Here is a 14607-nt window from a genome sequence, read left to right on the forward strand (position 1 = left end):
GTCAAAATGCCACTTGTCCTGTACAGTCCCCTTATGATGGTTAGCGAATTTTCCAAGTCTGAAAGCAATAGCTATGATACTTAAGGAGTAAAATGGACCAAAACACAAAACTTAACTTTTTTTTTAATTTTCTAAGTATAAAAGGGGCCATACTTATGTCAAAATGCCAGTCAGAGTTACATTACTTTGCATGCACAGTCCCCTTATGATAGTAAGTAAGTGTTGCAAGTATGAAAGCTTAAGCTTTCATACTTTAGGAATGAAGTGGACCTGAACACAAAACTTAACCAAATTTTCAATTTTCTAAGTATAAAAAGGGGCATAACTCTAAAGATAATGTCGGCAGAGTAATGCACCTTGACCTACACAATCGTCTTGTTGCCATACAGAAGTATTTTAAGTTTGAGTTAATTATCTTTGATAGTGATAAAATTATTTGACTTTATAAAAAACTTTAACCAACGCCGAGGTCGACGCCGGGGCAAGTAGCATAGCTCTCATTTTTCTTCGAAAAGTCAAGCTAAAAAAGGACGCGAATAAAAAAATTAATGGAGTGCTGTTTAATATTCAGCGATTCGTTAATAGTGCTTAAGCATATTTTGTTTTACCTGCTGCTTCTTACATGTACCCGTACATGTAATATGTACTATGTAAGAAAACATGCCGATAAAATATGCATTGAGCATAAAATTATGAAATTATGTAATTGTATATGGATTGTTTTAAAATATTGTTTCATAACAATAGTACGTATGTACATGGATTTGGTTCTTATTGATTCAAACGCAGAAAGTAGAAAGGAGTTTGCAGTATGAATACCCTTCGACTGGAGATGTAAATCGCAGGTTCATGTTAGTTAATTAAGTGTACTAGAATTCCGATTGCTCGAACTCTGGATGGCTCAAACTTTTGCTGTTGCTCCCGGCGAGTTCGTGCCATCGGGTTTCGACTGTAAATTGTATTTAAACCAAAAATATATGTAAACGACGTTGTTGTTCGTTTGTAGTCGAAAAAGATAAGCAGTTTATGAATGAGATCTAAAATGCAGTTGGTGTCCTATTCCTTATTATTTCATATCGCTATTATTAAGTGTAACAAACTGATGTCACGAGCAGGTCATTATTCGTATCTGCCGGGCAAATATAATCATATCAGATCCAGGACGAGTTTTCAAATTTGAAAAAAACAATCAACAACATGTTGACCAGCAAACTCATTCATATATAAGGTCAGTATTCACCGACATTCTAGATTCTGCGCCATATATAAATAACTGAGAATCCAGCAAGTACGTCTTATTATTTTGTAATAAGGTTTGTTTAGTTGATAGATAATCTGGATAATGCTGCCGGTCGTCTTGTAGTCGCCTCAAGTGGGCACCTCGTCTTGTCACAACTTCCATTAGGGATATGTATGTGGGCCCCATAATGCGCTGGCATATTAAAGGACAAGTCTGACGAGGGTTTGGTACGACAAGACCCTGACTGGAAGCTTATCAGGTGTCTAGAATCGGAGGAAGTTGTTCGCTTTCATGAAGTTTTTAAATATGAACGTAAGATATGCTTAATATATGTCAATATTTTTTTATCCTTTTTTCTTCTTCAATGTTTTTTTTTCAGGGAGTCATTGATCTTTCGTTTAATTGAGGATATTTTAGTACTGTGCCAGATCTTTGAAACTTGAATTAATTAATACTATATCGGATCACACAAACATAAATTTAGTGTAATGTGTTATTATCGATTTGATTCTAGTAAGTTAACTAGTAATGTGACACAATGTTATTTGTCAGAAGCTATTTAACTTTGTATCCGCTAAACCACAATCAATGAAAGTTTACGTTAAAAGTCTTATATCATATATTATAAATGAGAGGGCAAAGATAACCAACTTTGCTCACCCTGGTCATGAGGCATACCAATTTTCGAATCCAGGGGTATGATTTAAACATGATGTCGGTCGATTACCAAACACAAATGATGTTCACAATGGTTTTCCTTCACAGGGCCTACTTTGATCCCAGGGGCATTATATGACTCTGGGAAATTGCCAGTTTTTACCTTACGGGCCTGATTTGGCCAATCTGTTTACACGCCAACATATTGAAAGGACTTGTTCAAAAAATCTCGAAATGACAGTTTTTAAAGTTATTGTCACAAAGTCATTAAAGTACTACTAATAAAAGACCTATACTGAAAAATACATTGTCGTTTATGAATAAGAATGATTAAATGATTAAATTATTAACTATTACAAACACTAAACAATGGACTAATTTGCAATCATTATATTATTTTGTTAAATGTGTTACAACATACTGATCATTTATTTAGAGCAAAAAAGAGCACAGTTTTATTTTGATTGGGATGGCTGAGTGGTTTAGGTGTTAGCTTTCTAATCCAAAGGACACTGGTTCAAGTCCTGATGAGGACCAACTGTTTTTATGGTCCTAAAACTATATTCTCTTCATTACATTGGAGCTTTACAGTTGCTTGGTTGAAATATAGCAATTAGCGGCATTTACTGACACAATATAAGAAGTCACAATATATGAACAAGTCCCTTTAAACCTCTGAGCCTTGCAGTTTCAGAGAAGAGACATACACACATGAATAGTTTTGGCATGCTATCAAACATTAACTTGAAAACACATCTGAAAAAAAAACAACAAATAAATTTAAATCATGTTTAAGTAATTTATTATAAAAACAGTTTATTGCTTCATTGAAAAATACATTTTGAGAAACCAAAACAAGACCACAAAATAAAACATAATTATTGTATTTACATCATATTTGTGGAAACAGTTAACAATAGCTATTTCAACCTAGGGAAAATCAGTATACTACTAAGACACTATAAACATGAAAAACACAAACAATAATGAAAAATTGAACATTGAAATAAAAAAAAGGTCATTATGGACCTAAAAGAGTTCACAGACACCAAAATTGTCGAAGACATGTCCCGGTGATCTAGTTCTGGAATCCAATTTACACATTCATTTTCAAACACTACCTTCATATCTAAATGATGAATATTCTGTCAATTTTTTTAATCAAGGCTGAGAATAGGGTCTCAACAGTGGTAATGAGGATTTTATTATACGAACGTGACCCAAATTTAAAAATCAGCTTAGATATTGTCAACTAAAACATTTTTCAAAGATATAACCTGCTGTTCCTGTTTTTTTTTATGCAGATGGTAAAGATTCAAACTCGACCTAGATTTTGCCAACATAAATGTTCTGACCATGTTTATCAAGATTGAGAAATAAATGTGGCCTCACGAGTGGTAACAAGGTTTTTCTAAGATTGACCTCATGACTTTGGTTTTGGACGCACGTGATCCAGATTCAATATTGGAAATAAACGTGCGGTAACTACATATGTACCTCAGGGGGCATAACAATAAAAATTTAATCAATAAACCATTATGATGTACAGTAAAAATCATATTGGCTAAATGTACATAGAACAAAAGAAACAATACAATAAAGACTATATTAAAATAAAAAGCATTTAATACATAATAACATGTTTTGTCAAAACCAACCTTATATTCTTAGTAAACTAAAATTAAAGTATATCATTATGTGAATTTTTACTATTTGCAACAAAATCACAACTTTTTACACAAACAGTTTCAACTGCATAACGCTGCTCCTTGTGTTTGTTCAGTTTCATTAACATTTGCATAGTATTAGAATGAATTAAATAGTATATTTACATAAACCTATGAGAAAAACACTTAAAATGCTAAGTTTAAAAATATGTATTTTACCTTCAGTTAAAAAATATAGAATAAAATGAAATCATACATATTCATTAACATAATTCGTTAACATAATTTCCCAAACAGGTCACTCCATTTTGAAACACAGGGTATTGTGATTCTTATGGTGTAAAAAAGCATCACTATAGCCATATTACAAAAACTGCCCTGACTGGTGGGGACCATTTTTTCTAACTTTGCCTTGTCAAGAAAAACACTGGGATCAAGTGTGATGAGTCATAAAGATGGCCTTTAGAATGGCAACAAGGGTTTTCTAAGAATGGACCTGGATATCTTATTATTTGATTCTCATGATTCAGATTAACTCTAAGCATAGAAATTCTCAAGATAAACATTCTCACTATCAATTTCATCAGTATTGAGGCATATATTTTGTTATCAAGTGTCTACAATATATGTACAGCTTATAGCAATTGCTAGTTTTAGAGGAGAAATGGAATGAAATTAAATTTTAAATAAAAAAGAAACAAGGACACATTATGAGTTACTAGTACACAAAGATGTTCACTTTACTTATTTGTTTTTCATTATGCAATTATTCATGAAACATTTTTGAAAAAATCTGCTTAAAGCTGACTCTGAACAAATCAATTTAGGAAACTTCAAACTGTTCCCACAGCTAAGACACTGCAAAAAAAATTTGCAAAAAATGTCGGCATCGTGTCGCCGCTTACACACGTATACTTTAATGGCCAATTTATATGACATTTAACGACGTCGCGCGCAGACAATCAGGTGATACAAACTTTTCAAGAATAATCACGAACAATATAACGTCTTACGCCCCAAAAATAACAAAATTCAAATTAAAAATAATAGTCAACAAAATCAGTAACAATACATTTTATTACAAATAAATCGGTAACTGAACATAGCGTTCCGATACACAGTACGGGCCAATACAGACTTTAGAGAAAATGCAAATGGCTGCCGCGATGATTCAAAACAAGGGACAAAATTGTCACAAAACCAGGTTTTCATTGTGAAAAAAAAATCTGATAAAGGGAGAAAACTCAAACTGAACTTTTGAAATGAACAAACAAAATTAACCCCCTTTGTAAGTTTGTTTTTAAAAAAAATCTATTTTTAGTCGTGGCGACCTTGACATTGGAGATATTGACGTGATTCTTTCATGCGACACACCGTCCCATGATGGTGAACAAATGTGCCAAATGATTTTAAAATCTCACAATGAATGACATAGTTATGGCCAGGACAAGCTCATTTATGGCCATTTTTGACCTTTGAACTCAAAGTGTGACCTTGACCTTGGAGATATTGACGTAATTGTTTGTTCCGCCCGCCCGCCAGCCAGCCCGCCCGCATTCGCCAATCTAATAACCAGTTTTTTCCTTCGGAAAACCTGGTTAACAACTGACAAGTGTCCAACTTGGCTAGCACAAGCCCAGTAAACTCGATATTTTGATTTTTTTTGTTTATTTTCACCAGTATCTCGCTGATAAGACGCGACCCCAACTGTAACTTATTAATTTGAGTCTTAAAAATGCATCTTACAAGCGAAAGTATACGGTAATTGTCATTCCCAGACTAAAGGCCATTGTATCATGGTTACATAATTGCTATCCCAGACTAATAAGGCTCATGAATTGCCCATTACACCTTAAGTATCCACCTTAGGCTAGTTGAAATATCTTTGAATTGTCATTTTTATTGCCACAATGTGTATTCCATAATATATTCCCAGACTAATTAGTGTAGTTTACAAAAAAGGTCATTGTGTTAAAATTGCTCATTGTCCTGCCAAAATTCCCTTTGGCAAATATTTATGTTTAATTGTCACCTCATGTCATAGTGTCATTTTGACACCTGGGAGGAAAGTTAGCATTTAAGGACACGTAAAGTCACTTAACAGCAAAAGACAAGGGACAAAATTGTCACAAAACCAGGTTTTCATTGTGAAAAAAAAATCTGATAAAGGGAGAAAACTCAAACTGAACTTTTGAAATGACCAAAAAAAATTAACCCCCTTTGTAAGTTTTTTTTTTTTTTTAATCTATTTTTAGTCGTGGCGACCTTGACATTGGAGATATTGACGTGATTCTTTCGTGGGACACACCGTCCCATGATGGTGAACAAATGTGCCAAATGATTTTAAAATCTCACAATGAATGACATAGTTATGGCCAGGACAAGCTCATTTATGGCCATTTTTGACCTTTGAACTCAAAGTGTGACCTTGACCTTGGAGATATCGACGTAATTATTTCGCGCGACACACCGTCCAATGATGGTGAACAAATGTGCCAAATGATTTTAAAATCTGACGATGAATGACATAGTTATGGCTCGGACAAGCTCATTTATGGCCATTTTTGACCTTTGAACTCAAAGTGTGACCTTGACCTTGGAGATATCGACGTAATTATTTCGCGCGACACACCGTTCAATGATGGTGAACAAATGTGCCAAATGATTTAAAAATCTGACAATGAACGACATAGTTATGGTCCGGACAAGCTTATTCCGCCAGCCCGCCAGCCAGCCCGCCAGCCAGCCAGCCAGCCCGCCCGCCCGCATTCGCCAATCTAATAACCAGTTTTTTCCTTCGGAAAACCTGGTTAAAAATGTAGCTGTTCAAATAAACTTTTACTGTTGTCCTCTTTTCCTCACAGGTAACACATTTTAGTGTGTAATTTGTGTTTGTTTGGGATAAAATAACATGTTAACTAATGATTCTTTTAAGGGTTAAATGATTACTTTTGTATTTGGCAATGTTAGATTTATGCTAAGTAATGTCTGTACATTATCTTGTATATTTATGTGTAGGTAAACAAAATTAACAATTGGAAATATTACATTTTCACTGTTCATTAACGTAACTCTCTTTTATGAATACTTAGTTGTTATTTAAAGTTCAGCTTTCGATTATTTAATTGTATAGCAAATAGACTATACAGTAATTTTACTGTTTTCACAAATATTACTTAAATATATAATCCATTAATGTAATTGATAAATATTAACAAAAATGCAGTGACTTTTATTATTATATCTGTAATGATTTATAATTAGTATTAGATATTGTTTTCATTAAGTTACTTTTCACAGCAAATTCTGCAACAAAACTTTAAGCAGCAATACTTTATTACACAAAATGAACGCATATATTATACATTTTAAAGGCAAAACTTGATAACCGTTGTAACATGTCAAGGCCAGTGCAGTCGCTCACGTCTTCGCCGTGTGTCAACACGTGTAAAGAATTGAATGATGTTTTTATAGAATTTTGAATATATACTGCGCGTTTGGTTTACTGTGGTGCTTCGTCGTAGATATTGAGGTTCTGCACGTTAAGTACAGCTCCAAAAAACATGTCATTTATTGGATTTTTGGCCATGAAACTGTGCTTGTGAAACTGCCGGGTGGGTGGGGAGAGAAATGTTCATTTCGGAAGTGTTGACAGAAGTGCATAAAACAGATGGAGTTGCAGTAGAACATGTTTCCAAAAGGTTTGAACATCTTTTTTGTGTTTGTAACATGTTTTATGCTTTGTAGTGAGCAAATGTGCATTGAGTCCTGCTGGTGACCGGATCTATGTCACCAACCGTATCCAGCACAAGCTGCTCACACTGACCACAGATGGCAGCCTGATGTCAACATTCACTGACCCTGAACTACAACCTTGCAGTCAGCATGTGGGAAGAACTTTGAAACCATATTTTGAAATAAATTTTGGACCATGGCTTTTAAGATAGATAACACATTCTAACGTTTTTTCCTACCAAGACTAACCGCCAGTGTTAAACAGTTAATCAATGAAGTGAATGAAACTGTTGTGTAGGGGCTTTTAAACATTTATGAGGACAAAATAATGGCATGTTAACTTCAATCACATATTGAAAATCACAATAATTAATACATAGTAATCGCTATAATCATACAAATAATCTACGACTTGAGAAATGGAAGCAAGAGTAACAGAAAGAAAAAGAAAACAGACGGAAGACACTAAACAACAGGTATTTTTGGAAGACACTTGGCAGGTCCGAATATTGGTCGCATTCCAGGTTCTTATTTTGGATTATTTCATCAATTCCCAATTTAATAATGCAAAGCTTGCATTCTTCAGATACAGTTTTTATGCCCCCGGTAGGGTGGCATATAGTGATACAGGAGCTGGCGTTACAGATAAATGTATTGTTAATATAGTTGAATATTGAACACATTGAACATATTGTAAATACATGTATGTGTTCTGATATTTAACATAAAATATAATCACTATCGCATACCTAAAACAATTACAAACTTTTATGAGATTATTTTTATTTTTTATGGGTGAATGATTTTAATGTTGATCTGTTAATATGTTTCGGAAATTTCACTGTAATTGGTTATTGACTGTACGTGTTTGTGTCCTGTTCCCGGGTGTACATTGTCCAGGGTAATCATGGAACTTAGGCTGGAAATCCATGGTATAACATGGAATTCCCTGGAATTTGAAACAGTTTCCAGGGTTTTCCAGGCTTTTTTTCTAGAAATGTCCATGAAACGTGGACTTTTTTTCCAAGCATTTTCCAGCCTTGGATGGAAAAGCATGGAAAAGGAATGGAAAACGCTGGATTTAGGCTGGATAACCATGGAAAATATTTCCAGATAGCATGGAAAGTGGAACATAGAATTTTTTAAGCATGGAAAAGACTCTAACATTTTCAGCTGACCCTGGAAAAAACTTAGACTTTATAAGAGGAGAAAATAACTTATAAAAATGCAACACATTTTATTCAAAGTAAATCAGAGTTCAACAATTTACACAACATATGAATAAAACATAAAACAATGTGCATAGTTTGGGCAGAAATAGTAGTAGTTATAGTAGTAGTAGTAGTGGTAGAAGTAGTAATGCTGAGGCTGGCAGTAGAATATGTTGTAGGAGTAGAAGTAAAAGTGGTTGTTGTATAAGTTGTATAAGCAGTTAAACTACTGATAATTATACTATTGGTGCAAATTTAAGTGACAGTAGCAGTAGTAGCAGTTATTATTGTGTTGTTGTTTTAGCATTTACAGGAATAGTAGCAGTAACGGTAGCAATAGTAGTATAAATAATAATAACAATACTAGTAGCAGCAGTAGTAGTAGTAGTTAAGGAAGTAGCATTAGCAGCAGCAGCAGTAGTAGTAGTAGAAGTAGTAGTAGTAGAAGTAGTAGTAGTAGAAGTAGCAGCAGCAGCAGTAGTAGCAGTAGCAGCAGCAGCAGCAGCATCAGTAGCAGTAGTAGTAGCAATAGTAGTTGCAGTACTAGTAGTAGTAGTAGTAGTAGTAGTAGTAGTAGTAGTAGTAGTAGTAGTGGTAGTAGTAGTAGTAACAGCAGCAGCAGCAGCAGTAGCAGTAGTAGTAGTAGTAGTCGCTGCAGCAGGAGTTGTAGTAGTAGTAGCAGCAGCAGCAGCAGTAGCAGTATTAGTAGCAGCAGCAGCAGCAGGAGTAGTAGCAGCAGCAGCAGTAGCAGCAGCAGTAGCAGTAGTAGTAGTAGTAGTTGAAGCAGTAGTAGTAGTTGAAGCAGTAGTAGTAGTAGTAGCAGTAGTAGCAGCAGTAGTAGTAGTAGTAATAGTAGTAGTAGTAGAAGTAGTAGTAGTAGTAGTAGTAGTATAAGTATAAGTAGTAGTAGTAGTAGTAGTAGTAGTAGTAGTAGTAGTAGTAGTAGTAGTAGTAGTAGTAGTAGTTGTTGTTGTTGTTGTTGTTGTTGTGGCTGTTGTAATAGTAGTAGTAGTTTTGCAGAAATAGTAGTAGTAGTAGTAGTAGTACTAGTAGTAGAAGTAATAGTAGTAACTTTCAAAGCAATGTCTACAAGTTTAAATTCTTTAACCCTGTTCAAGGTGTATACACACTCAATATTTAACTACAGTCCAGGTTTGCAATTAACAAACTATCTGATAAACCTGTGTGTGAGTCAGATATGTCTGCTGCTAATCTATTGGTTATAAAATATCACAGCCTTTTCTGATTGGCTGAGTTCAAATACAGAAAGTTTACCTGTTAGATTGAAATTCTGGCGTATTGTAGAAAACTTGCAGGTTAAACTTGTTGTTAAAATGAAGTTAATGTAATGTTCACAAACAGTAGAGTTAATGAGTTTTTCCATTAACAAGAATTTCTTAAAATAATAATGTATGGATATCATTTGGAAAGTGACATGAAATGTTGTTAAAAAGTGATGCATACAAGTGTTTCAGAAGTCTGTCTAGGAATAGAACAACAACTGAAGGTTTGTGCTTTTCATTATTTCTAAATATTCCTTTAAATTTATTCTTCTTATGTCATCATTGTAGACCTTTTTTATGTGACATTTTAGGTAAAAGTATGGCAAATATAAAAGTTTAAAAGCAGCTGTCACACACATTTTCACTAAGTGCAGTTTGCAGCTTGATAAAGGAAGTCCTATGTGGAGATATTAATAAGCTGGAATGTAGTATCGGAAGTTTATAATGCATGGCTAGGGAACTGAGGCTAAGGGAGTTATGTGCTGTGCATGATGAGAACTCAATGCTCATTAATGCTGTTAATGTTTATAAATAAATTAATTAAACCAATAGCATTGTGTTTTAGGTTTCACTGTGCATTTTCATACTAATAGAATTACACATCATTCTAATTATAGCAATAATAAATTTGTACTAATCATACCTACAAATTTTGTTATGCTTTGCTTTGTGATGTATTAACTTCATTGTAAGTTATTATTTAAAGACAATTTTACTAAATATTTAAAACAATACTTGAATTATTTTCTATATACATTTTCATTATGTGCTTTAACTGTAGCTGACCAGTTGATGGAAGATACTGCAGAGTTTGGCAGGGAAATAACCCAAGACAGCAAAGCGGCTCTTTTGGCGCATTTACCAAGAGGACTAACATGGCCACAAATTCATGGTAAATATTGTTATGCCCCGGGCTCATATAAGTAATTTAGTGTTAACCACCTGAAAGTATTTTGTCTTTTTGGTATCCAATATTTTGGTCTAGTTTCAATTACAGGTTATTTTTATATGAATTAGCAAATTAGCATATCTTTCATTTAGCAATATCTGAATATAAAATTCCTATATATGTTTGAGTTTCCAGATACATGCTAGTGTACCCCGTTTTGGGGCATTTAAGAAAACAACAATATATATTTCAAAATAAAAGAGAGTCATATAAAAATATAAGTTAAATCACCAATTTATTCACTTGAAAGTCTCAGTTTTCCTGTGTGGTTGCCTGTTTGCAAGTAGATTAAAGCCCGCTTGCAAACTTTAAGAGAATAAATTTCAGTAAATGGAAAAGAAATAATTGCTAACTACTTAGGATCGTAAATGTTCGCTCAAATACAAAAAAGCCAGATGTACCGAATTGAGCAGTGATATGAAATATCTAAAATAGATTAAAATATGAATGAGCATTGAAGTATAGATATTCAATCATATGATTGCTGCACATTTACTTTTACAGATGAATGTAAAAAACTTATGACTTTCTTGTAATATTGTTTGCTTTGTTTTTCTTTCAGAGATCATGCAGGAGCCGTACAGTATAACAGCAGTACAAGTTCTATAAAAGATCCACGACCTACTGAAGCCCAGCTAATTAACAAAAAAGTTTTTAAAAACTGTAATTTTATCCCACCTGGGTACTTATAATTTACTAAGCTGCCTTCACAAGTTTTAGACTTGCAATTATATTTTAAACTGTCACTTGGAAAGTAATACATGTACATGCATTATGTTCTGAATTTCTTTGAACAATAAAATTATATAAAAGTATTTTAATGAAATTGAGCACCTAAATTGCATTAAAGTGAAAGTAGCTGAGAAAAATAGTATCCTTGTGCTCATGGGCAGCTACATGTATTGTGACAAACATGAAGTAGCTAAAATAACTTAAATTTTTCATTTTGTTTCTTGTATATTGTTTGTACAGGGTTCGTGAATTGTTACTGTATATTATTTGACTTGCTTGTATTTTGTTACTTTGAATACATGTTGTTAAGGTTGCATTATACTTTTTAACTTTTAAAGTTGGCCTGTTCTGTTATGTAAGGGCCTGATTTATGATAATGGACCTAGAGGCTTTGTAAGCATGTATTAGACAACACTTGTTTGATCTGAATAATTTGTTAAATAAATGTAACACAATTTGTAATCTGATGTTATATTTTGATGAATTGTGAACAAAATAATACATCGAAGAAACTAAGGCATTATGTTGATTTTTTGTTTTGTTTTAATCTAACCTTAAATTATGATTTATTTAAGCTGCGAGTATTGTATTCATTTAATACATGAATATTGTTTTTAGACCAGAAATTTCTTTTTCTATTCAGTGACCATGGTAAACGCTGGACAATTTTCCATGTTATACCAGGCATCCATGGAATATTAAACAAAGAAAAACCCTGGAACATTTTCCAGGGTTTTCCAGCCAGCATGGAAAAAATACCGTCCGAATACTCCATGTAATCTGGAAAACCCTGGAAAAAAATCCATGGTTTTCCATGGTTTTCCAGATTACATGGAGTATTCGGACGGTATTTATTCCATGCTGGCTGGAAAACCCTGGAAATTGTTCCATGGTAATTATTCCAGGGAGCCTGGAAAACCATGGAAACTATTCCAGGCTATTTCCACATACCATGGACAATTTTCCACCCTTTTTTTTAAATATTGACGCTGGAAAAGGCTGGAAACTTAGTCCGAATACTCCAGCCTCATATTTTCCATGGATTTCCATGGAAAACCCTGGACAAAGTACACCCGGGCTATTTGCATGATTTCGGTGGGTGCGATATTGGAATCCCTTAGTTTTTGAACAAGGTATTTTCTAGCAGAATGATTACTTATGTTTTTTGTTTTTACAAAACCAGCCTCGATTGCCATAGTTTTCAACATCTTGGAAACTTTTTTCCACCAAGTTTCTGCCGTGATTAAACAGTGATTAAAAATACATTTTCCTTGTTTTTTTTTATAGATTTTTCTGCTTTGCTTTCAGGCAGACACGTGTGAGGGAAAATCTGGACCACTGCTCCGGAAGATAGAGTATGGGTACTTTGCTCTTTGAAGTTTCCGTCAATGCTTCCCACGATGCTACGCAATGTGACAGGCTCGTATTCATCATCATCATTCTTGCGAATGGAGAGCAGATATGTGGCAAGATATTCATCTAGATGGTTGACTGATAAATTGTGGATTGCCTTCGTTGCGCCTTTCTTGGCAAGATATTTTTGAAATCGAATGACATCTGCCAGTGTTTCCGGATAGTGTTTTTGTTATCTTCGGCTTCAATTAATTTTTGTACATCTTCGGTTGTTATTTCTATGGCGTCTGATAGGTTTTCACTGTTCTCAGTTTTTGATTTTGTTTCAGTAAGGGATTCTAAATAACTTTTATTTAAATTGACATTTGCATTCGTGATTTCATCAAATGGTTCATTAAACACACTCGGATTTATTCCAAACTGATTGACAAAGTCTTCCTCAGACATAACAACTTCCTGCATTAAACCGTCCCAAACAATGTCAAACTTACCTCCATCCACAAAGTCTGACATGGTAATGTTTATTTACTGTATTTATATATGTTTTTTATGTTTCAGTCCTTATTTTCAAAAGAAATGAGCTTTTAACGAGCCTTATCAAACACAATTCATGTGGCAAAATTGGCAAACTGTAGAAGACGACAAATGTAACCTTTATAATAATTTATGATTTAAAATTATTTCATTATTTAATGCATATTGCATTGGGTTTTATTGTGAAGTGTGTTACTATCTTATTTTTTACTATTTTTACTGCTTTTTATTGTTTGTTTTATTTGTTTGGTCTGTTTATATTAAGTGCTGAACTTTTGACATAACCTTTGATGTTTGCATATGAAGGCGTGTCAAAAAAAAGTAGTCCGTTTGTTACATGACGTCATCAGCATGTACTTATTCATTCCATATATTTTGTAAAATACCTTTTTTCTGTTTTTGTTGTTGTTTGTGGATTAAATGTAATACATATTCGTATCAAATTATTTGTTTTGATAAATCTGATTCAGTTTTACAATAAAACAAAACATTGTACTTAAGTCTTAGTAGCCTCCACACATGACTGATATATGAACTTCCTGTTGACCGTGATATAAAAAAAGATACCAGGCAACAGGATATCAAGCAGATATCAATGTGGTGGTATGATAAATGCCATAATTCAGCATGTCCAGAGTGGCTTATCAGCTAGTGTCGGCTTTCTGTACTGTGTATTGGAGAAATTTGTGGATAAAGAAGTGAAACAATGAGATAATTATGATTTTAGGCGAGGAATGTGGTGGAAAGTGGGCAGTGAAAGAATATACATTTTAGCAATAATTTACATGTATTAAGTGCTCAAAGTCAAATATAAGTGTATACATTTTGTATAATTGTTTTATTTTAACAAAAGAAATCAATTAAGACATTTCTATAACTATACCATGTACACTAATAAATTTGATTAAACGTTCATGCGTTATATCTTTGTAGCACTGATAGTAATATGCCGGAAGATGAGGATGACCTGGAGTCCGTGCTGTCCGTGCAGTGTACTGCTTAGAGTCAGAGGTAACAGCACTGTTATATAAGTATGTAGTGTTTAAAGGGTACAACCATTATCACTACATACTATTTTATTCTTGCAATCTTCGTCCATTTAGCATTCAATCTGAATATCGAGGGCTTATAGAGCAAAAACCTAGTATCAGTGAAATTTTCCAAAAATGGGTTTTTATTATATACAGATGCATTTTTCATTTACACACAATGTCTCAAAATTATAGAACTGTATCTGGATTAGTTT

The 14607-nt window shown here is 33.6% G+C and overlaps 2 long non-coding RNA genes across 2 annotated transcripts; one reads left to right on the forward strand and one right to left on the reverse strand.

Annotated features, from left to right (window-relative positions):
• Positions 1 to 2682: 2682 nt before the first annotated feature.
• On the reverse strand, positions 2683 to 8996 carry LOC127851576 (uncharacterized). The gene is made up of 2 exons (XR_008035827.1): positions 5972 to 8996; positions 2683 to 5037 (listed from the first exon to the last, which is right to left on the reverse strand). It is a non-coding gene; the product is annotated as an uncharacterized LOC127851576 (long non-coding RNA).
• Positions 8997 to 9448: 452 nt separating this feature from the next.
• Positions 9449 to 11990, forward strand: LOC127851921 (uncharacterized). The gene is made up of 3 exons (XR_008036049.1): positions 9449 to 10017; positions 10575 to 10685; positions 11305 to 11990. It is a non-coding gene; the product is annotated as an uncharacterized LOC127851921 (long non-coding RNA).
• The last annotated feature ends 2617 nt before the right edge of the window (positions 11991 to 14607 follow it).

This window comes from Dreissena polymorpha, chromosome 11, assembly GCF_020536995.1.
Source record: "Dreissena polymorpha isolate Duluth1 chromosome 11, UMN_Dpol_1.0, whole genome shotgun sequence".
Taxonomy (NCBI): Eukaryota; Metazoa; Mollusca; class Bivalvia; order Myida; family Dreissenidae; genus Dreissena; species Dreissena polymorpha.